Here is a 24276-nt window from a genome sequence, read left to right on the forward strand (position 1 = left end):
GTCACATGTTGGTCACATCTACGTCAGGAACACAGTCTGCGGTTTCATCGTCTTCCTTAGAAAATTAGATGTTCTTGTACCTATATGTTCTTGTTCAATCACCCAACTATTCAAAGCACAAACTCAAGCACATTATTCTTTTAACAATTGTAAATATTTATAGACTATTTTCTTCTACCTTTATAATCAAAACAAGGCACTAAATTATACAAAAAACAATTCTACTTATAAAAGGCTACCAAGTAGCCTACTCTATCTAATTTATTATGTACCCACTGTAGCATAAAACCTTCCCACCACCATACCCAAAAATTTCCTAACCTACAATAGTAATCAAAACAATCAAAACAATACACATCATTTTTTATACTTCTAAAAAACCATGGGAGCGGACATTGTACCGTAAACTCATTGATTAAACCCACTGTTGCATAAAACCTTGTCACCATACCCAGGTATTTCCCAGCATGTTTATAACTCCACTGGGAGGCCATAACTCTTGCAATTTTTCTTTTAAAGTACAAAGCTGCTGCAGAAATGTTCCCACCATTATATTTCCCCAACAAATATAATCATTAAAGGAGCCAAAGTAGCTATAATCCTTCTCTTGGTTTTTACCCTAAATTGGGGTCTTTCCTAAACCCCTGCATTAAAACTATACATTTTTCCCAACACCAAAAGCAATCCTATAAAAATCACCTTAGGCAAAGGCAGGGGAAGACAAGGGGAGCCACACAGAGGAAAGCTTTGCTTCCACACAGAGAAAAGCTGTGGTTCACGGAGGAAATGGGAAACAGAGCCCTGCTGCGGTGGAAGAGCAGTTGCCATTGGCCAGGTCTCTGGTCTGCTACCTGGGTTCTCATCTGAGCTGGGCGTGGGAAGCGAAGCAGCCATGGGGACAAGAGACCTCTCTCAAAAGGGGTGAGGGTTCAGGCTCCTGCAAAGTTGGGGGGGTGAGGGTCTATGCCCCACCTCTGTTGGCCCCCAAGTTCTCTCCTGATGGCCCCTCTGCGACTGTGCCTGTCTTAGGTTGTTCCTTCCCTGAGGAATCTTACCCGTCTCTGGCTAACCAGCCATCCTCCGGGGCCAAGCAGGGAGATGTGAGGTGTGCGAGTGAGCGAGGTGCAGCGCCCCCAGAGAAGGTCAGTTTTCTGTCACCTTGGTAGCCTATGCCCCCGTGGCCTCCACGCCCAGCACCTGCCCTGGGATTCCCTCACCAACTGGCGGGGCCCCGGCTCTGATCACATGTCTTCGGGAACCCAGGTTTCTCCTCCAGAGAGGGCCCAGCTTACAGCACTGGGCAAGAGAGGCCAATTGCACGGCACCAGCCACCAGGAGGCAGGAAGCTTTGCAAACAAGAACTTTACTTTTCCATATTTACACCTGACAGCACCAGCTTTGCAGAGGAGAGCTTTGCTTCTCCATATTTATACCCGATAGCATCAACTTTGCTTGATACTATGGGTCTCGTCTGTGCTGTGACTCAAAGGCACTTCCTATATGGCTCCCAACATCTCCCCCTTTTTTATTTTTTAAAAAGGCAGTATGCAATTCCATTTTGGTTTTATATACACTCTGGAGGGCAACTTGAATTAATCGGATAATGACTGGAAAAGAAATAAGGAGCAAAATTATAACCACTCCGGCAGCCCCATAATTTATTAAAATATGCATAAAGGAATTACCCTTAAAATAACTTTGTAAATTTTGTAAAAATTCTGCAGCAGCCTTAGAGGGATTTATATCATATTGAGAGGCTGTAATATCATGAATTTGTTTATGTAAATGTTCCAAATCAATTCCTACATCACTAGAATTCCATATATTTAAAATATGCATTTGAATTTTTTCCCAGGAATATTCAGAATAATTTACTTTTAAGGGAGTAACACATATCCAGGAATATTTTTTATGGCATGTTAAAAATAGGCGAACTTTTAAAGCAGTAAGTTTTTGACCAATATGTAAAACTGCTTCTTCAAGGGCATCAACTTTAGCTTCTAACTTTCTATCTATTGCTTCCTGAGTCGCTAAAGCCAAGGATATATTTTTTGATAAATCATTAGCATATTGTGCTGTTTGTACTTCTTTTACTAAAGTATATGTTGCAACAGTAAAAGAACTCAGTATTCCTATCAAAGCGGAAATTCCCAAAATCAAAGTAGCCACAAATCTTTTTGGCCGTATGAGCTCTCCAACCTGTCTTACAATTTCCGCCCCTATATCTGTATACCAAGATTCATTAAGCGCTACTGGCAGCATAATATAAGCTGGTCTTTTTAACACCATTATGGTTGACACATTCATTTCAGGAACAATACAAGTGGTCAGTATGCATTGCTGACAGGTAATATAAAATCTCATATTATACTGCATAATCTGCAACTTTTCACTATCATTAGAAAGCAATAAGGAATACGGAGATGACACACAGGTTTGAACATGGTATTCTTCCATATGGGTAGTAGCTCTAATTAACGTTATTTTACGAGTGGTTAAGGGTAATCTCCATAACTGAGGTTGATAATAGGTTTTATTTTCATATACAAAAGTATAAATAGGAGCCACCCATCCATGACTATTCCATCTATTTACCTTCAATGGACGGGGAATATAGGAATCATTCCATGGATATAATATGCCTTTCTCTAAATATGTTCTATAATCTCCCTCAGGAAAATTAGTACTCCAATCTGAAATATAATATCTAGTTCCAGGAATGGTTATTTTATTCTCTTTATTATACATACAATATATCCATAAAGGATATCCAGTTTTAATATTTATCCGAATCCATTCATTTGTAGTTTCCCCTGCAGTCTCATCACAATCATCATATCTAGAAGAATGAACAACTTTAGCTGGATATTTATTAACATAAACTTGATTTTGTCCTACAACTTTCCCTAACAATGACCATAAATATCTTGTGGTTTTATCTCTTCCTACTGGCTCTTTAGGGGGCCTTTTAGGGGAATCTGTCAAAAATCCTGCATCAACTACTGACAAACATCCATTTTTTGTTCGACTATTTTCTATTGACCCTGAGCCAAGAAAAAAGCATATTGGAGGAAAGTCAGTCTGACCTGTAAATGAGTAGTTAAAATTAATAACAAATTGTTTATAGCCCTGTATTCCTCGAATGCCATCGGTCAAGTCAGGGAATGAAGAAGTCACTGGAATAATGGAATCTGTCCAAGTACACGTATGTAAAATAGGAGGATCTGGAAAGAAAGTCCAATACGTATCATTGGCGCTCACCTGAACTGAAAGCAAAGTAAGCACAGCCACAAAAAAATTAGGAGTCGTCAACGGCAATTCTTGTGTAATCATAGTATTTTTAGCAGTCAGGCAAAGTTTTTTAATTGCCCCCCAAGTCATTGGAGCCGCTTCAGTGGTGGAAACAGCGTACCTTCTTTTTCGTAAACGAGAAGGCAGTGTAGGTTTTTTTTCCAATAATTCAGGAGAAGTTTGTACCTCTTTATCGCAGGCCGTAGGGTTAATTGGTTTTTCTTCCCGGGGATGTAATTCTGCCATCTCAGCAGTGCGATTTCTTTTCTGAAAAATGCTTCGATAAATTTCCCACCTCAGGGTGTCTAATTAATCGATCAGGAATCCAAATTGGTGAATCAAAATTCTGAGGAAAAATACAAGCATATCCTCTACCACTAGTTAGTAATATATCTGGTCCATTCCATTTTCCTGTTAAAACATCCTTCCATAATACCTTTGGTTTTATACTTTCTTCATTTATCTCCCAATGTCTCATCATAGGAGTTTTCTCTTTATCATTCATATTTAAATAATTTAATACAAACATAGAATGGTTAAATAAATGATGAGGAGAAAAATATTTTAAATCTCCATTTTGCAATTTATAAATCATATTTTTTAATACCTGGTTAGTTCTTTCAATTATAGCTTGTCCTTGTGGATTATAAGGAATTCCTGTACTATGGGCTATGCCAAACTGCTGGCATAATTGTTGAAAAGATTTAGAAACATAAGCAGGGCCATTGTCAGTTTTTAACTTTCGGGGAATTCCCAAATAACTAAAGCAAAACATCAAGTGCTGGCACACATCCTTAAAGGCCTCTCCGGTCTTAGCTGAGGCTACAATTACATGTGAAAAGGTATCTACACAAACATGTACATATGACAGCTTTCCAAAACTGGGTACATGAGTTACATCCATTTGCCACAAATCATTAGCTCGCAAACCTCGGGGATTTACTCCTTGTTGAGGTACATTAGTTTGTGTAGGACACACAGAGCAATTTTTTACTATTTCCCTTGCTGTTTCTCTAGTTAGACTAAACTGATATCTTAAGGCATTAGCATTTTGATGATGCAGCTGATGAGATTCTATTGCTTCTTGTACTTTATTCTCATCTACTATAAAAATTTTAGTCAGGGCATCAGCAGAGGCATTGCCTTCTGCTAAAGGCCCTGGCAATCCAGAATGAGCTCTAATGTGGCCTATATAATAAGGTTGTGTTCTTTTCCATATACCTTTTTGTAGTCTCTTAAGCAACTTAATAATTGTACTCTTATTCTCAGGAAAGGCCGCTGTTTTTATTGTTGGAAATAATTTAACTATATATAAGGAATCAGTATATAAATTAATCTTTTTATCCCTGGTTAATTTTATCACTTCTATAACTGCCATAATTTCTGATTGCTGTGCTGAGCAATTTTCTGTATTTAATACTTTCTTTTCATTATTAATAATATAGGCTGCCCTCCCTGAGGAGGATCCATCAGTAAATACTAATATGGCCTCTTCCAAAGGTTTCATCTTATAATATGTAGGAAAAACCACCATATGTTCCTTAAAAAACTGTAACAATACACTTTTAGGCAGATGAAATAAAATCTGACCTCCAAATGAGGCCAGGGCTATTCCTAATGAATCTTCTAACAACAACAAGGCCTCTAATTGATCTTTATTATAAGGTATAATTATGTTATCCATATCTTTTCCAAATAACTCTCTACTTCTCTTTCTACCTTTAATAATTAGCAAACTAACCATAAAAGGGTATGAGGCAACAATCTTTTTTGGACTAGCAGCCAAATGTATCCATTCTAATGGTCCATCTTGTCATAATAATCCTGTAGGAATAACTGGAGTCCTTAAAATAATTAAATCCCAAGGTTTGGTATAATCTAGTCTTTTAATAAAAACATTTTTTAAAGCTTTTTCTATTTTTTCTATGGCTTGTTTTCCTTCTGCAGTTAACTCTCTAGAGGATAAGGGGTTAGGATCTCCTTGTAATATCAAAAACAAAGGTTTTAATTCCACAGTAGTAATTTTTAATAAAGGCCTTATCCAATTTATATCTCCTAAAAACTTTTGAAAATCATTTAAAGTAACCAAATGATCGGTTCTTAGCTGAAAGGGTATATGCTGAATGGAAAATTCCTGTATTAATCTGCCCAAATAATTATAAGGAGGCTCAGTTTGAATTTTCTCTGGAGCAACTTTTAATCCATACTCCTGTAAGGCTTCCATCATATCCTGCAATGCCTGATGTAGATAGGCCTTATCTTTATGGGCCAATAATATATCATCCATATAATGTATTAAATATATTTCCTCATATTTTTGTCTTATATTACATATGGCTTGGTCTACATATTTCTGACATAAGGTAGGGCTATTTTTCATGCCCTGCGGTAAAACTTTCCATTGATATCGCTGATATGGTCTGGTAAAATTAGGAGAGGGCACACTAAATGCAAACCTCTTTCTGTCCTCCTTATGTAAGGGGATCGTAAAAAAGCAATCTTGTAGGTCTATGACTATAATAGCATAATCTTTAGGGATGGCTACTGGAGAGGGAAGTCCAGGCTGTAGAGCCCCCATTGTTTCCATTGTTTTATTTATTGTTCTAAGATCTTGTAATAATCTCCATTTTCCTGATTTTTTCTTTATAACAAATATAGGAGTATTTCAAGGACTATTAGAGGGTTCAATATGTCCTGCCAATAATTGCTGTTCCACTAATTCTTCTGCAGCTGCTAATTTCTCAGAAGTTAGGGGCCATTGTTCTACCCATACAGGTTCCTCTGAAAGCCACACTATAGGGTCAGCTGCTTTTAGAACAATGGCCCCCTTTATAAATTTGGATAGCCCACTCCATGTTTATCATTTTTGGGCTCAGCAACCACAGGATATAATCTTCCCTCCTGATTTTTTCCTAAACCTTTATCTGGGTCATAACCCATATTTAACATTTGTGAGGAAACCCAATCATCTGGACTATACAGGAGCATTCCCATCTGCATAAGTATATCTCTTCCCCAAAGGGAAATTGGCAAGCCAGGTATTACATAAGGACAAAAGGAGCCTGCTTGTTTATTAGCAGTATTCTCCCAAGTTAAAATCTGGGCACTCTTAGCTACTGTTGGAGCAGTCCCCAGACCTGCTAACATATTGTCAGCATGTTTGGTGGGCCAGCTGCTAGGCCAATCTTTTCCTGCTATGCAGGAAGCATCTGCACCTGTGTCTAATAAACCTTGAATATTTTTTCCATTAATTTTTAAAATTTTCAAGGGTCTATTTCTGGTAATCTCTTGAATCCAAAATGCCATATCACTGGAGCCAAATCCTTTCTCATTCCTGGTTTCTTGAATTACATTCTTTCCTGTCTTATAATATGGTAGCAATAACAATTGTGCTATTCTTTGTCCCACATAAATTTGCTGCGTCTTATTAGAGGGAGCCACCATTATTTGAATTTCTCCTGTATAATCAGAGTCAATTACTCCAGGCAAAACTGTTAAGCCAGATAAGGAAGTTGAACTCCTACCAATAATTAAACCCATTACTCCTGGGGGCAATGGACCTTTAATCCCAGTTGGTATTTTTATAACTGGAGAGTCAGGAGTTAATATTGTTGCGGAGGTGGCACAGAGGTCCAATCCTGCGCTGCCTGGGGTGGCCCTAAACAATTCATCGATTCCCCTGAGGGAAGAAAGGGATTGAGCGTCTGGTGAATGGCCCCTATTGTTTGTTGGGCCCGGGGTTGGGCCCGAAGTAAGTTTTCCGAATTAGTTTCAGCAGGTGTACCTGGAAAAACAGGTGCAGGAAATATTGGCATCTGAGCTCCAGCCTGAGGCACTGCAGAAACCCCACTAGGGGGAAGAATGTGTCCGTCCTTGTGATATTTACTCCTACACAATTTAGTCCAATGATTTCCTTTCCCACATCTTTGGCAAGGAGTCTTTGGAACCCCAATATTACCAGGAGATATCATTCTAACAGGGCCTGTTGGAGGTATATTTTTATTGGGACATTCCCTACTAAAATGACCTGCACTTCCACAAGCAAAACAATTATTTCCTTTTAATCCCTTAGGGTTTTTTGTTTTTTGAACCATATTCATCATACATTGAGGAAGTGTTTCTCCTTTTAGAGCGGCTGCCAGAGCAATCCCTTGCATATAAGAGGGACCCACATCAGAACACTGTTTAATAAAATCTAAAATGCTGCCAGTTTTTCTAATTGGTCGAATTAAATTCTGACAAACAGGATTGGCATTTTCAAAGGCTAATTGTTTAGCTAACATGCTAGCTGCATCCTCATCAGTTATTACCCGTTTTATCTCTGTTAACAAGCGAGAAACAAAATCCTCATATGGTTCTTCAGACTTTTGTCTTAGATCTGTTAAAATGGAGGCTTTTCCTGGAGTCAAAGGCAAAGACTTCCAGGCATTCACTGCACATGTAGTTATTTGCCATAAGGCCTCCTTTCCCATATGTATCTGCTGTTGGGTTGAGTCATATTCTCCTTGACCTAATAACATATCTTTAGTAATATTAAATTTATCCCATTTCTTATTTAAAGCATTTTGTTTAGCCACCTGTTCCTCATATTTTGCCTTCCAAAGTAAATATTGTCCTCCCGATAAACAGGCCTTGGTAACCTGAATCCAGTCATATGGAGTCATCCATCTATTTGCTAAGGCATCTATAAGAGTCATAGTATAAGGCGCTAACGGTCCATAATCTATACAGGCCTTTTTAAGCTCTTTTAAAAGTTTTAAAGGTAAGGGTTCCCAATATACCGCATCATCATCATCAAAATCATTATCAAAAATAACTGGAAAACAGGCTGCAAAAGCATAATCATCATCTTCACCGTTTATTCTCCTATGCTTTTTATTTTTGCCTTGATTATTATTAAAAGGTGGTGGAGGTGGTGGGCTCTTGGCCTTAAAAGGTGGTGGAGGCGGTAGGCCCCCAACATTTAAAATTGAATGCCCTGACCTTTTTAAAGGGGGAAGTGAAGAACTTAAAGGTGCTGGTGGGGCGGTCGGTAAACGACCCAAAGGGCGCATATCCTGTAATTTAGGTCTATTTTTCTTAGTTTCTTGTATTGAAAAAGCACCATGAGGTTCATACTTCCTTCTTTCATAATCATATGCAGCAGCATCTAAATCATCCTGATCTGCAGGAGGCAATTCATCATCAAAAGGAGGGTTTTTTAACAAATTAAATTTAGTGTTAGTAGGTGACTCTTTTTCTTCCTCTGAGTCCTTGTCATCAAGGTTACAGTTTTCTAAAGCTGCAGCCAAAACCTTAGTATCTTTTGGTGTTTTTGGGGAAAGTAACGGAGTACATTCATCTATTACTTCTGCAGGATATTTATATGGGGTCTTTTGACCTTCAGGCAAGGGAGCAATGCTCTCTCTAATAAGGTTCCATAAAGTAAAAGTATCTACTGGAACCTTCTCAGGTCCAAAATGACTGTAATATGCTTGCAAAGTTTGCCCCACTTTTTGCCAGGTTTCTATATTAACTGTTCCCTCTTCTGGAAACCAAGGACATTGTTCCTGTACAAACTGAAAAAACTGAGTTAATTGCCTATTAGTTACCTTAATTCCTCTTCCATTTATCATATGTTTAACTATATCAATAAATAAGAGCCTCTCTTTGGACTCAGCGTGTCCCATCTTGACACCGCCTTACTCACCTTCCTAACCAGTTCTCTTCTAACTGGGGGTCTGCAGCACCCTACGGTGAGACTCCTATCCGTCCGAAAATTATACTTACCCCTTCAGGTCCCTGTTCGGGCGCCACTTGCTGGGGACCAGCCCCAGCTGAACAGGATTCACCCAAAGGAGAAGACGGAGTCGGCGTGGACAGAACTCAGTACACCTCAGAGGATGCAAGGATCTGACAAATTTATTTTCAAGATTCCATAAGCTTTTATACTATAAAATGATCTCATTTTCAAATTTAACATTTTCATTTCCACGCCGAAAACTCCCCCACATAGGCCACAAAACAAAGGTGATTTACATCAGCAGATTGATCAAAACAGGTTAGGTAATTTTCCCATCGCCCAGAGTCTCTTTCTTCTCCTGTGGTTAGTCACATGTTGGTCACATCTACGTCAGGAACACAGTCTGCGGTTTCATCGTCTTCCTTAGAAAATTAGATGTTCTTGTACCTATATGTTCTTGTTCAATCACCCAACTATTCAAAGCACAAACTCAAGCACATTATTCTTTTAACAATTGTAAATATTTATAGACTATTTTCTTCTACCTTTATAATCAAAACAAGGCACTAAATTATACAAAAAACAATTCTACTTATAAAAGGCTACCAAGTAGCCTACTCTATCTAATTTATTATGTACCCACTGTAGCATAAAACCTTCCCACCACCATACCCAAAAATTTCCTAACCTACAATAGTAATCAAAACAATCAAAACAATACACATCATTTTTTATACTTCTAAAAAACCATGGGAGCGGACATTGTACCGTAAACTCATTGATTAAACCCACTGTTGCATAAAACCTTGTCACCATACCCAGGTATTTCCCAGCATGTTTATAACTCCACTGGGAGGCCATAACTCTTGCAATTTTTCTTTTAAAGTACAAAGCTGCTGCAGAAATGTTCCCACCATTATATTTCCCCAACAAATATAATCATTAAAGGAGCCAAAGTAGCTATAATCCTTCTCTTGGTTTTTACCCTAAATTGGGGTCTTTCCTAAACCCCTGCATTAAAACTATACATTTTTCCCAACACCAAAAGCAATCCTATAAAAATCACCTTAGGCAAAGGCAGGGGAAGACAAGGGGAGCCACACAGAGGAAAGCTTTGCTTCCACACAGAGAAAAGCTGTGGTTCACGGAGGAAATGGGAAACAGAGCCCTGCTGCGGTGGAAGAGCAGTTGCCATTGGCCAGGTCTCTGGTCTGCTACCTGGGTTCTCATCTGAGCTGGGCGTGGGAAGCGAAGCAGCCATGGGGACAAGAGACCTCTCTCAAAAGGGGTGAGGGTTCAGGCTCCTGCAAAGTTGGGGGGGTGAGGGTCTATGCCCCACCTCTGTTGGCCCCCAAGTTCTCTCCTGATGGCCCCTCTACGACTGTGCCTGTCTTAGGTTGTTCCTTCCCTGAGGAATCTTACCCGTCTCTGGCTAACCAGCCATCCTCCGGGGCCAAGCAGGGAGATGTGAGGTGTGCGAGTGAGCGAGGTGCAGCGCCCCCAGAGAAGGTCAGTTTTCTGTCACCTTGGTAGCCTATGCCCCCGTGGCCTCCACGCCCAGCACCTGCCCTGGGATTCCCTCACCAACTGGCGGGGCCCCGGCTCTGATCACATGTCTTCGGGAACCCAGGTTTCTCCTCCAGAGAGGGCCCAGCTTACAGCACTGGGCAAGAGAGGCCAATTGCACGGCACCAGCCACCAGGAGGCAGGAAGCTTTGCAAACAAGAACTTTACTTTTCCATATTTACACCTGACAGCACCAGCTTTGCAGAGGAGAGCTTTGCTTCTCCATATTTATACCCGATAGCATCAACTTTGCTTGATACTATGGGTCTCGTCTGTGCTGTGACTCAAAGGCACTTCCTATATGGCTCCCAACAGAAATGAGCACAGATAAAATTCCTTAAGCCAAATATGGAATAGACAAGAGCTACTCCTTGCTCAACAAAATGGACTCAACACCCCATATTAAACGCCTAAGAATGTACCTGACTAGTAAGTATCGTAAAACCTATGGATTGCTATGTCTCCAAAAGAGAATCAAGCGTGTGTACAGGGGCATAAATGCAGCAGTGATAGGATTGGAGAGGATCGGTAGGCAAATGAAGACCCTTTGAAGTAATATTTCATGGTACCCATTCCACGGGTTTCAACTCTCCAGGTTTAAGGTATTCTTCCTTCAGCTAAAACATGCATGTGGAACCCAGAGTATGATCAACCGTGTGAACGGGAGACGTGTTCAAATATGTCTCAGTTTTTCTCCCCTGGTACTCGGGTGCAACATTCCAGACGCTTTACTAACACTCTCCCCACTTGGAGAGTCAGCGCCTTTAAACTCCTGTTTGGCCCAGTTTGCAATTTCTGCGGAAGATGAACAGGAATAGCGAGAACCAATGAGAGACTAGCTGGAGGTGTCTGGACGGGCAAATTTAACTCTCATTTCCCACCAGGAAGAGGAATTAATCAAAGGCTCAGCGTGCCGTGCCGGAACCAGATTAGGGCCTGAAGCCATCCTGCGGTGTTGCGGCCAGCTCACAAGAAAGCGAGTTGAAGAAAGGAGCTCAGGGGCACTGTAATGCACAAACCTGCAGAGTTATAAATGACAGCTATCGTCCAAAAATATACTGAAGTAAGGCTGCGAAGAGGACTTGAAAGCAGGGCAGAATTGCAGGAAACCGATTTCAGGAGGTAGACTGGAATTGCATTGAAAGCATAGGAAAAGAGGCAGAGCGTCCACAATGATGCACTTGGCCAAAAAGGGCGTATGCGTTTTTTCCTGAATATATTCAGGAAAAAACGCATACGCCCTTTTTGGCCAACCAAGCAAACTTGCAAAGGAAATCTGCACTACAATGAAATCGCACTTCCCCCCGGTCAAAAGGAGCATCTGAAAAAAGTGTAAAATCCAGAAAGGCAGGACAGTCCATGGAGAACTGGGAGCCTTGTTATGCTGATGGGCGGGATGTAAATTGCACACAGACACTCGGGAGAAGTGTATGGTGTTTCCTGAAACATCTAAAAAACAAAGCAACAGAGCCTAGGGCACTTCCACTTATGGTCCTATAGCTTAGGGAAATTAAAATCAAAAAGACACAGCCACCCCAAAGTTTGGGAGGCCTCTGTTTACAAGAACCTCGTTTACCGTACAAGTTCAATATCACAGAAAGTGAAAAATGGATAAAGAAATTGTGGTACTTACGTACAATGCAGTATCACTCAGCAATGAAATCTATGTCATCAGGCCCGTAGCAGCATAATGAGTGGATTCAGGTACGATGATTCTAACTGAAATAAGTCACACAGAAAAAGAAACATCATAAGATATCACTAATACACGGAATGTAAACTTGGCTACACAGGAACTGGATTCCAAAACAGAACAGGGTCTCAAATTTAGAAAACCAACTTATGCTTGCTTAAGAGGAAAGGTGAGTTGGGGTGCTGCATAAAACCAGAGATTGAAATGAGCACAGATAAAGTTCCTTAAGCCAAATATGGAATAGACAAGAGCTACTCCTTGCTCAACGAAATGGACTCAACACCGCATATTAAACGCCTAAGAATGTACCTGACTAGTAAGTATCTTAAAACCTAGGGATTGCTATGTCTGCAAAAGAGAATCAAGCATGTGTACAGGGGCATAAACGCAGCAGTGATAGGATTGGAGAGGTTCGGTGAGCAAATGAAGACCCTTTGAAGTCATATTGCATGGTACCCATTCCACGGGTTTCAACTCTCCAGGTTTAAGGTATTCTTCCTTCAGCTAAAACATGCATGTGGAACCTAGAGTATGATCAACCATGTGATCGGGAGACGTGTTCAAATATGTCTCAGTTTTCGTACCCTGGTACTCGGGTGCAACATTCCAGACGCTTTACTAACACTCTCCCTACTTGGAGAGTCAGTCCCTTTAACCTCCTGTTTGGCCCAGTTTGCAATTGCTGCGGAAGGTGAACAGGGATAGCGAGAACCAATGAGAGACTAGCTGGAGGTGTCTGGACGGGCAAATTTAACTCTCATTTCCCACCAGGAAGAGGAATTAACCAAAGGCTCAGCGTGCCGTGCCGGAACCAGATTAGGGCCTGAAGCCATCCTGCGGTGTTGCGGCCAGCTCAAAAGAAAGCGAGGTGAAGAAAAGAGCTCAGGGGCACTGTAATTCACAAACCTGCAGAGTTATAAATGACAGCTATCGTCCAAAAATAGACTGAAGTAAGGCTGCCAAGAGGACTTGAAAGCGGGGCAGAATTGCAGGAAACCGATTTCAGGAGGTAGACTGGAATTGCATTGAAAGCATAGGAAAAGAGGCAGAACGTCCACAATGATGCACTTGGCCAAAAAGGGCGTATGCGTTTTTTCCTGAATATATTCAGGAAAAAACGCATACGCCCTTTTTGGCCAACCAAGCAAGCTTGCAAAGGAAATCTGAACTACAATGAAGTCTCACTTCCCCCCTGGTTAAAAGGGCCATCTGAAAAAAGTGTAAAATCCAGAAAGGCAGGACAGGCCATGGAGAACTGGGAGCCTTGTTATGCTGATGGGCGGGATGTAAATTGCCAACAGACACTGGGGAGAAGTGTATGGTGTTTCCTGAAACATCTAAAAAACAAAGCAACAGAGCCTAGGGCACTTCCACTTATGGTCCTATAGCTTAGGGAAATTAAAATCAAAAAGACACAGCCACCCCAAAGTTTGGGACGCCTCTGTTTACAAGAACCTCATTTACAGTACAAGTTCAACATCGCAGAAAGTGAAAAATGGATAAAGAACTTGTGGTACTTACGTACAATGCAGTATCACTCAGCAATGAAATCTATGTCATCAGGCCCGTAGCAGCACAATGAGTGGATTCAGGTAGGATGATTCTAACTGAAATAAATCACACAGAAAAAGAAACATCATAAGATATCACTAATACACGGAATGTAAACTTGGCTACACAGGAACTGAATTCCAAAACAGAACAGGGTCTCAAATTTAGAAAACCAACTTATGCTTGCTTAAGGGGAAAGGTGAGTTGGGGTGCTGCATAAAACCAGAGATTGAAATGAGCACAGATAAAGTTCCTTAAGCCATTATGGAATAGACAAGAGGTACTCCTTGCTCAACGAAATGGACTCAACACCCCATATTAAACGCCTAAGAATGTACCTGACTTGTAAGTATCTTAAAACCTATGGATTGCTATGTCTCCAAAAGAGAATCAAGCGTGTGTACAGGGACATAAACGCAGCAGTGATAGGATTGGAGAGGTTCGGTGAGCAAATGAAGACCTTTGAATTCATATTGCATGGTACCCATTCCACGGGTCTCAACTCTCCAGGTTTAAGGTATTCTTCCTTCAGCTAAAACATGCATGTGGAACCCAGAGTACGATGAACCATGGGAACGGGAGATGTGTTCAAATATGTCTCAGTTTTCCTCCCCTGGTACTCGGGTTCAACATTCCAGACACTTTACTAACACTCTCCCCACTTGGAGAGTCAGCGCCTTTAACCTCCTGTTTGGCCCAGTTTGCAATTTCTGTGGAAGATGAACAGGAATAGGGAGAACCAATGAGAGACTAGCTGGAGGTGTCTGGACGGGCAAATTTAACTCTCATTTCCCACCAGGAAGAGGAATTAACCAAAGGCTCAGTGTGCCGTGCCTGAACCAGATTAGGGCCTGAAGCCATCCTGCGGTGTTGCGGCCAGCTCACAAGAAAGCCAGTTGAAGAAAGGAGCTCAGGGACACTGTAATGCAGAAACCTGCAGAGTTATAAATGACAGCTATCGTCCAAAAATATACTGAAGTAAGGCTGCCAAGAGGACTTGAAAGCGGGGCAGAATTGCAGGAAACCGATTTCAGGAGGTAGACTGGAATTGCATTGAAAGCATAGGAAAAGAGGCAGAACGTCCACAATGATGCACTTGGCCAAAAAGGGCGTATGAGTTTTTTCCTGAATATATTCAGGAAAAAACGCATACGCCCTTTTTGGGCAACCAAGCAAGCTTGCAAAGGAAATCTGCACTACAATGAAGTCTCACTTCCCCCCGATCAAAAGGGCCATCTGAAAAAAGTGTAAAATCCAGAAAGGCAGGACAGGCCATGGAGAACTGGGAGCATTGTTATGCTGATGGGCGGGATGTAAATTGCCAACAGACACTCGGGAGAAGTGTATGGTGTTTCCTGAAACATCTAAAAAACAAAGCAACAGAGCCTAGAGCACTTCCACTTATGGTCCTATAGCTTAGGGAAATTAAAATCAAAAGGACACAGCCACCCCAAAGTTTGGAACGGCTCTGTTTACAAGAACCTCCTTTACAGTAGAAGTTCAACATCCCAGAAAGTGAAAAATGGATAAAGAAGTTGTGGTGTTTACTTACAAAGCAATATCACTCAGCAATGAAATCTATGTCATCAGGCCCTTAGCAGCACAATGAGTGGATTCAGGTACGATGATTCTAACTGAAATAAGTCACACAGAAAAAGAAACATCATAAGATATCAGTAATACACGGAATGTAAACTTGGCTACACAGGAACTGAATTCCAAAACCGAACAGGGTCTCAAATTTAGAAAACCAACTTATGCTTGCTTAAGGGGAAAGGTGAGTTGGGGTGCTGCATAAAACCAGAGATTGAAATGAGCACAGATAAAGTTCCTTAAGCCAAATATGGAATAGACAAGCGCTACTCCTTGCTCAACGAAATGGACTCAACACCCCATATTAAACGCCTAAGAATGTACCTGACTAGTAAGTATCTTAAAACCTATGGATTGCTATGTCTCCAAAAGAGAATCAAGCATGTGTACAGGGGCATAAACGCAGCAGTGATAGGATTGGAGATGTTCAGTGAGCAAATGAAGACCCTTTGAAGTCATATTGCAGGGTACCCATTACACGGGTTTCAACTACCCAGGTTTAAGGTATTCTTCCTTCAGCTAAAACATGCATGTGGAACCTAGAGTATGATCAACCATGTGATCGGGAGACATGTTCAAATATGTCTCAGTTTTCGTACCCTGGTACTCGGGTGCAATATTCCAGACGCTTTACTAACACTCTCCCGACTTGGAGAGTCAGTCCCTTTAACCTCCTGTTTGGCCCAGTTTGCAATTTCTGCGGAAGATGAACAGGAATAGCGAGAACCAATGAGAGACTAGCTGGAGGTGTCTGGACGGGCAAATTTAACTCTCATTTCCCACCAGGAAGAGGAATTAACCAAAGACTCAGGGTGCCGTGCCGGAACCAGATTAGGGCCTGAAGCCATCCTGCGGTGTTGCGGCCAGCTCACAAGAAAGCGAGTTGAAGAAAGGAGCTCAGGGGCACTGTAATTCACAAACCTGCAGAGTTATAAATGACAGCTATCGTCCAAAAATAGACTGAAGTAAGGCTGCCAAGAGGACTTGAAAGCGGGGCAGAATTGCAGGAAACCGATTTCAGGAGGTAGACTGGAATTGCATTGAAAGCATAGGAAAAGAGGCAGAACGTCCAAAATGATGCACTTGAGCAAAAAGGGCATATGCGTTTTTTCCTGAATATATTCAGGAAAAAACGCATATGCCCTTTTTGGCCAACCAAGCAAGCTTGCAAAGGAAATCTGCACTACAATGAAGTCTCACTTCCCCCCGGTCAAAAGGGCCATCTGAAAAAAGTGTAAAATCCAGAAAGGCAACAGGCCATTGAGAACTGGGAGCCTTGTTATGCTGATGGGCGGGATGTAAATTGCCAACAGACACTCCGGAGAAGTGTATGGTGTTTCCTGAAACATCTAAAAAACAAAGCAACAGAGCCTAGGGCACTTCCACTTATGGTCCTATAGCTTAGGGAAATTAAAATCAAAAAGCCACAGCCACCCCAAAGTTTGGGACGCCTCCGTTTACAAGAACCTCGTTTACCGTACAAGTTCAACATCGCAGAAAGTGAAAAATGGATAAAGAACTTGTGGTACTTACGTACAATGCAGTATCACTCAGCAATGAAATCTATGTCATCAGGCCCGTAGCAGCATAATGAGTGGATTCAGGTACGATGATTCTAACTGAAATAAGTCACACAGAAAAAGAAACATCATAAGATATCACTAATACACGGAATGTAAACTTGGCTACACAGGAACTGCATTCCAAAACAGAACTGGGTCTCAAATTTAGAAAACCAACTTATGCTTGCTTAAGGGGAAAGGTGAGTTGGGGTGCTGCATAAAACCAGAGATTGAAATGAGCACAGATAAAGTTCCTTAAGCCAAATATGGAATAGACAAGAGCTACTCCTTGCTCAACGAAATGGACTCAACACCCCATATTAAACGCCTAAGAATGTACCTGACTAGTAAGTATCTTAAAACCTATGGATTGCTATGTCTCCAAAAGAGAATCAAGCGTGTGTACAGGGGCATAAACGCAGCAGTGATAGGATTGGAGAGGTTCGGTGAGCAAATGAACACCCTTTGAAGTCATATTGCATGGTACCCATTCCACGGGTTTCAACTACCCAGGTTTAAGGTATTCTTCCTTCAGCTAAAACATGCATGTGGAACCTAGAATATGATCAACCATGTGATCGGGAGACGTGTTCAAATATGTCTCAGTTTTCGTACCCTGGTACTCGGGTGCAATATTCCAGACGCTTTACTAACACTCTCCCGACTTGGAGAGTCAGCGCCTTTAACCTCCTGTTTGGCCCAGTTTGCAATTTCTGCGGAAGATGAACAGGAATAGCGAGAACCAATGAGAGGCTAGCTGCAGGTGTCTGGACGGGCAAATTTAACTCTCATTTCCCACCAGGAAGAGGAAATAACCAAAGGCTCAGGGTGCCGTGCCGGAACCAGATTAGGGCCTGAAGCCATCCTGCGGTGTTGCGGCCAGCTCAAAAGAAAGCGAGTTGAAGAAAGGAGCTCAGGGGCACTGTAATTCACAAACCTGCAGAGTTATAAATGACAGCTATCGTCCAAAAATAGACTGAAGTAAGGCTGCCAAGAGGACTTGAAAGCAGGGCAGAATTGCAGGAAACCGATTTCAGGAGGTAGACTGGAATTGCATTGAAAGCATAGGAAAAGAGGCAGAACGTACACAATGATGCACTTGGCCAAAAAGGGCGTATGCGTTTTTTCCTGAATATATTCAGGAAAAAACGCATACGCCCTTTTTGGCCAACCAAGCAAGCTTGCAAAGGAAATCTGCACTACAATGAAGTCTCACTTCCCCCCGGTCAAAAGGGCCATCTGAAAAAAGTGTAAAATCCAGAAAGGCAGGACAGGCCATGGAGAACTGGGAGCCTTGTTATGCTGATGGGCGGGATGTAAATTGCCAACAACCACTCGGGAGAAGTGTATGGTGTTTCCTGAAACATCTAAAAAACAAAGCAACAGAGCCTAGGTCACTTCCACTTATGGTCCTATAGCTTAGGGAATTTAAAATCAAAAAGACACAGCCACCCCAAAGTTTGGGACGCCTCCATTTACAAGAACCTCGGTTACTGTACAAGTTCAATATCACAGAAAGTGAAAAATGTTTAAAGAACTTTTGGTACTTACGTACAATGCAGTATCACTCAGGAATGCAATCTATGTCATCAGGCCCGTAGCAGCATAATGAGTGGATTCAGGTACGATGATTCTAACTGAAATAAGTCACACAGAAAAAGAAACATCATAAGATATCAGTAATACACGGAATGTAAACTTGGCTACACAGGAACTGCATTCCAAACAGAACAGGGTCTCAAATTTAGAAAACCAACTTATGCTTGCTTAAGGGGAAAGGTGAGTTGGGGTGCTGCATAAAACCATAGATTGAAATGAGCACAGATAAAGTTCCTTAAGCCAAATATGGAATAGACAAGAGCTACTCCTGCTCAACGAAATGGACTCAACACCCCATATTAAACGCCTAAGAATGTACCTGACTAGTAAGTATCTTAAAACCTATGGATTGCTATGTCTCCAAAAGAGAATCAAGCGTGTGTACAGGGGCATAAACGCAGCAGTGATAGGATTGGAGAGGTTCGGTGAGCAAATGAAGACCCTTTGAAGTCATATTGCATGGTACCCATTACACGGGTCTCAACTCTCCAGGTTTAAGGTATTCTTCCTTCAGCTAAAACATGCATGTGGAACCCAGAGTATGATCAACCATGTGAACGGGAGACGTGTTCAAATATGTCTCAGGTTTCCTCCCCTGGTACTCGGGTGCAACATTCCAGACGCTTTACTAACACTCTCCCGACTTGGAGAGTCAGTCCCTTTAACCTCCTGTTTGGCCCAGTTTGCAATTTCTGCGGAAGTTGAACAGGAATAGCGAGAACCAATGAGAGACTAGCTGGAGGTGTCTGGACGGGCAAATTTAACTCTCATTTCCCACCAGGAAGAGGAATTAACGAAAGGCTAAGCATGCCAGGCCGGAACCAGATTAGGGCCTGAAGCCAACCTGCGGTGTTGCGGCCAGGTCACAAGAAAGCGAGTTGAAGAAACGAGCTCAGGGGCACTGTAATTCACAAACCTGCAGAGTTATAAATGACAGCTATCGTCCAAAAATAGACTGAAGTAAGGCTGCCAAGAGGACTTGAAAGCGGGGCAGAATTGCAGGAAACCGATTTCAGGAGGTAGACTGGAATTGCATTGAAAGCATAGGAAAAGAGGCAGAACGTCCACAATGATGCACTTGGCCAAAAAGGGCGTATGCGTTTTTTCCTGAATATATTCAGGAAAAAACGCATACGCCCTTTTTGGCCAACCAAGCAAGCTTGCAAAGGAAATCTGCACTACAATGAAGTCTCACTTCCCCCCGGTCAAAAGGGCCATCTGAAAAAAGTGTAAAATCCAGAAAGGCAGGACAGGTCTTGGAGAACTGGGAGCCTTGTTATGCTGATGGGCGGGATGTAAATTGCCAACAGCCACTGGGGTGAAGTGTATGGTGTTTCCTGAAACATCTAAAAAACAAAGCAACAGAGCCTAGGGCACTTCCACTTATGGTCCTATAGCTTAGGGAAATTAAAATCAAAAAGACAAAGCCACCCCAAAGTTTCGAAAGGCTCTGTTTACAAGAACCTCCTTTACAGTACAAGTTCAACATCACAGAAAGTGAAAAATGGATAAAGAAGTTGTGGTATTTACTTACAAAGCAATATCACTCAGCAATGAAATCTGTATCACAAGGCCCTTAGCAGCACAATGAGTGAATTCAGGTATGATGATTCTAACTGAAATAAGTCACACAGAAAAAGAAACATCATAAGATATCAGTAATACACGGAATGTAAACTTGGCTACACAGGAACTGAATTACAGAACAGAACAAGGTCTCAAATTTAGAAAACCAACTTATGCTTGCTTAAGGGTAAAGGTGAGATGGGGTGCTGCATAAAACCAGAGATTGAAATGAGCACAGATAAAGTTCCTTAAGCCAAATATGGAATAGACAAGAGCTACTCCTTGCTCAACGAAATGGACTCAACACCGCATATTAAACGCCTAAGAATGTACCTGACTAGTAAGTATCTTACAACCTATGGATTGCTATGTCTCTGAAACAGAATCAAGCATGTGTACAGGGGCATAAACGCAGCAGTGATAGGATTGGAGAGGTTCGGTGAGCAAATGAAGACCCTTTGAAGTCATATTGCATGGTACCCATTTCACGGGTCTTAACTCTCCAGTTTTAAGGTATTCTTCCTTCAGCTAAAACATGCATGTGGAACCCAAGTATGATCAACCATGTGAACGGGAGACGTGTTCAAATATGTCTCAGTTTTCCTCCCCTGGTACTCGGGTGCAACATTCCAGACGCTTTACTAACACTCTCCCGACTTGGAGAGTCAGTCCCTTTAACCTCCTGTTTGGCCCAGTTTGCAATTTCTGTGGAAGATGAACAGGAATAGCGAGAACCAATGAGAGACTAGCTGGAGGTGTCTGGATGGGCAAATTTAACTCTCATTTCCCACCAGGAAGAGGAATTAACCAAAGGCTCAGCGTGCCGTGCCAGAACCAGATTAGGGCCTGAAGACATCCTGCGGTGTTGCGGCTAGGTCACAAGAAAGCGAGTTGAAGAAAGGAGCTCAGGGTCACTGTAATTCACAAACCTGCAGAGTTATAAATGACAGCTATCATCCAAAAATAGACTGAAGTAAGGCTGCCAAGAGGACTTGAAAGCGGGGCAGAATTGCAGGAAACCGATTTCAGGAGGTAGACTGGAATTGCATTGAAAGCATAGGAAAAGAGGCAGAACGTCCACAATGATGCACTTGGCCAAAAAGGGCGTATGCGTTTTTTCCTGAATATATTCAGGAAAAAACGCATACGCCCTTTTTGGCCAACCAAGCAAACTTGCAAAGGAAATCTGCACTACAATGAAGTCTCACTTCCCCCCAGTCAAAAGGGCCATCTGAAAAAAGTGTAAAATCCAGAAAGGCAGGACAGGCCATGGAGAACTGGGAGCCTTGTTATGCTGATGGGCGGGATGTAAATTGCCAACAGACACTCGGGAGAAGTGTATGGTGTTTCCTGAAACATCTAAAAAACAAAGCAACAGAGCCTAGGGCACTTCCACTTATGGTCCTATAGCTTAGGGAAATTAAAATCAAAAAGACACAGCCACCCCAAAATTTGGGACGCCTCCGTTTACAAGAACCTCGTTTACCGTACAAGTTCAATATCACAGAAAGTGAAAAATGGATAAAGAACTTGTGGTACTTACGTACAATGCAGTATCACTCAGCAATGAAATCTATGTCATCAGGCCCGTAGCAGCATAAGGAGTGGACTCAGGTATGATGATTCTAACTGAAATAAGTCACACAGAAAAAGAAACATCATAAGATATCACTAATACACGGAATGTAAACTTGGCTACACAGGAACTGCATTCCAAAACAGAACAGGGTCTCAAATTTAGAAAACCAACTTATGCTTGCTTAAGGGGAAAGGTGAGTTGGGGTGCTGCATAAAACCAGAGATTGAAATGAGCACAGATAAAGTTCCTTAAGCCAAATATGGAATAGACAAGAGCTACTCCTTGCTCAACGAAATGGACTCAACACCGCATATTAAACGCCTAAGAATGTACCTGACTAGTAAGTATCATAAAACCTATAGATTGCTATGTCTCCGAAAGAGAATCAAGCATGTGTACAGGGGCATAAACGCAGCAGTGATAGGACTGGAGAGGTTTGGTGAGCAAATGAAGACCCTTTGAAGTCATATTGCATGGTACCCATTACACGGGTTTCAAATACCCAGGTTTAAGGTATTCTTCCTTCAGCTAAAACATGCATGTGGAACCTAGAGTATGATCAACCATGTGATTGGGAGACGTGTTCAAATATGTCTCAGTTTTCGTACCCTGGTACTCGGGTGCAACATTCCAGACGCTTTACTAACACTCTCCCGAATTGGAGAGTCAGTCCCTTTAACCCCCGGTTTGGCCCAGTTTGCAATTTCTGCGGAAGATGAACAGGAATAGCGAGAACCAATGAGAGGCTAGCTGGAGGTGTCTGGACGGGCAAATTTAACTCTCATTTCCCACTAGGAAGAGGAAATAACCAAAGGCTCAGCGTGCCGTACCGGAACCAGATTAGGGCCTGCAGCCATCCTGCGGTGTTGCGGCCAGCTCAAAAGAAAGCGAGTTGAAGAAAGGAGCTCAGGGGCACTGTAATTCACAAACCTGCAGAGTTATAAATGACAGCTATCGTCCAAAAATATACTGAAGTAAGGCTGCCAAGAGGACTTGAAAGCGGGGCAGAATTGCAGGAAACCGATTTCAGGAGGTAGACTGGAATTGCATTGAAAGCATAGGAAAAGAGGCAGAACGTACACAATGATGCACTTGGCCAAAAAGGGCGTATGCGTTTTTTCCTGAATATATTCAGGAAAAAACGCATACGCCCTTTTTGGCCAACCAAGCAAGCTTGCAAAGGAAATCTGCACTACAATGAAGTCTCACTTCCCCCCGGTCAAAAGGGCCATCTGAAAAAAGTGTAAAATCCAGAAAGGCAGGACAGGCCATGGAGAACTGGGAGCCTTGTTATGCTGATGGGTGGGATGTAAATTGCCAACAACCACTCGGGAGAAGTGTATGGTGTTTCCTGAAACATCTAAAAAACAAAGCAACAGAACCTAGGGCACTTCCACTTATGGTCCTATAGCTTAGGGAAATTAAAATCAAAAAGACACAGCCACCCCAAAGTTTGGATCGGCTCTGTTTACAAGAACCTCGTTTACAGTACAAGTTCAACATCGAAGAAAGTGAAAAATGGATAAAGAAGTTGTGGTATTTACTTACAAAGCAATATCACTCAGCAATGAAATCTGTGTCATCAGGCCCTTAGCAGCGCAATGAGTGGATTCAGGTATGATGATTCTAACTGAAATAAGTCACACAGAAAAAGAAACATCATAAGATATCACTAATACACGGAATGTAAACTTGGCTACACAGGAACTGAATTACAGAAGAGAACAGGGTCTCAAATTTAGAAAACCAACTTATGCTTGCTTAAGGGGAAAGGTGAGTTGGGGTGCTGCATAAAACCAGAGATTGAAATGAGCACAGATAAAGTTCCTTAAGCCAAATATGGAATAGACAAGAGCTACTCCTTGCTCAATGAAATGGACTCAACACCCCATATTAAACGCCTAAGAATGTACCTGACTAGTAAGTATCCTAAAACCTATGGATTGCTATGTCTCCGAAAGAGAATCAAGCATGTGTACAGGGGCATAAACGCAGCAGTGATAGGATTGGAGAGGTTCGGTGAGCAAATGAAGACCCTTTGAAGTCATATTGCATGGTACCCATTCCACGGGTTTCAAATACACAGGTTTAAGGTATTCTTCCTTCAGCTAAAACATGCATGTGGAACCCAAGTATGATCAACCATGTGAACGGGAGACGTGTTCAAATATGTCTCAGTTTTCCTCCCTGGTACTCAGGTGCAACATTCCAGACGCTTTACTAACACTCTCCCGACTTGGAGAGTCAGTCCCTTTAACCTCCTGTTTGGCCCAGTTTGCAATTTCTGTGGAAGATGAACACGAGTAGCGAGAACCAATGAGAGGCTAGCTGGAGGTGTCTGGACGGGCAAATTTAACTCTCATTTCCCACCAGGAAGAGGAATTAACCAAAGGCTCAGCATGCCGGGCCAGAACCAGATTAGGGCCTGAAGCCATCCTGCGGTGTTGCGGCCAGGTCACAAGAAAGCGAGTTGAAGAAAGGAGCTCAGGGGCACTGTAATTCACAAACCTGCAGAGTTATAAATGAGAGCTATCGTCCAAAAATAGACTGAAGT

General features: G+C 42.0%; 1 long non-coding RNA gene across 1 annotated transcript in view; it reads right to left on the reverse strand.

Moving 5' to 3' along the window:
• LOC307181429 overlaps positions 1-24276 on the reverse strand; it is a 569076-nt gene that overhangs the window by 157111 nt on the left and 387689 nt on the right. Inside the window, exon 2 of the long non-coding RNA XR_013826759.1 lies at positions 23271-23352. This is a non-coding gene — a long non-coding RNA (uncharacterized lncRNA). The remainder of the gene's footprint in view (positions 1-23270; positions 23353-24276) is intronic.

This window comes from Stenella coeruleoalba (genome assembly GCF_951394435.1).
Source record: "Stenella coeruleoalba genome assembly, contig: scaffold_176, whole genome shotgun sequence".
In the NCBI taxonomy this organism is placed as follows: domain Eukaryota; kingdom Metazoa; phylum Chordata; class Mammalia; order Artiodactyla; family Delphinidae; genus Stenella; species Stenella coeruleoalba.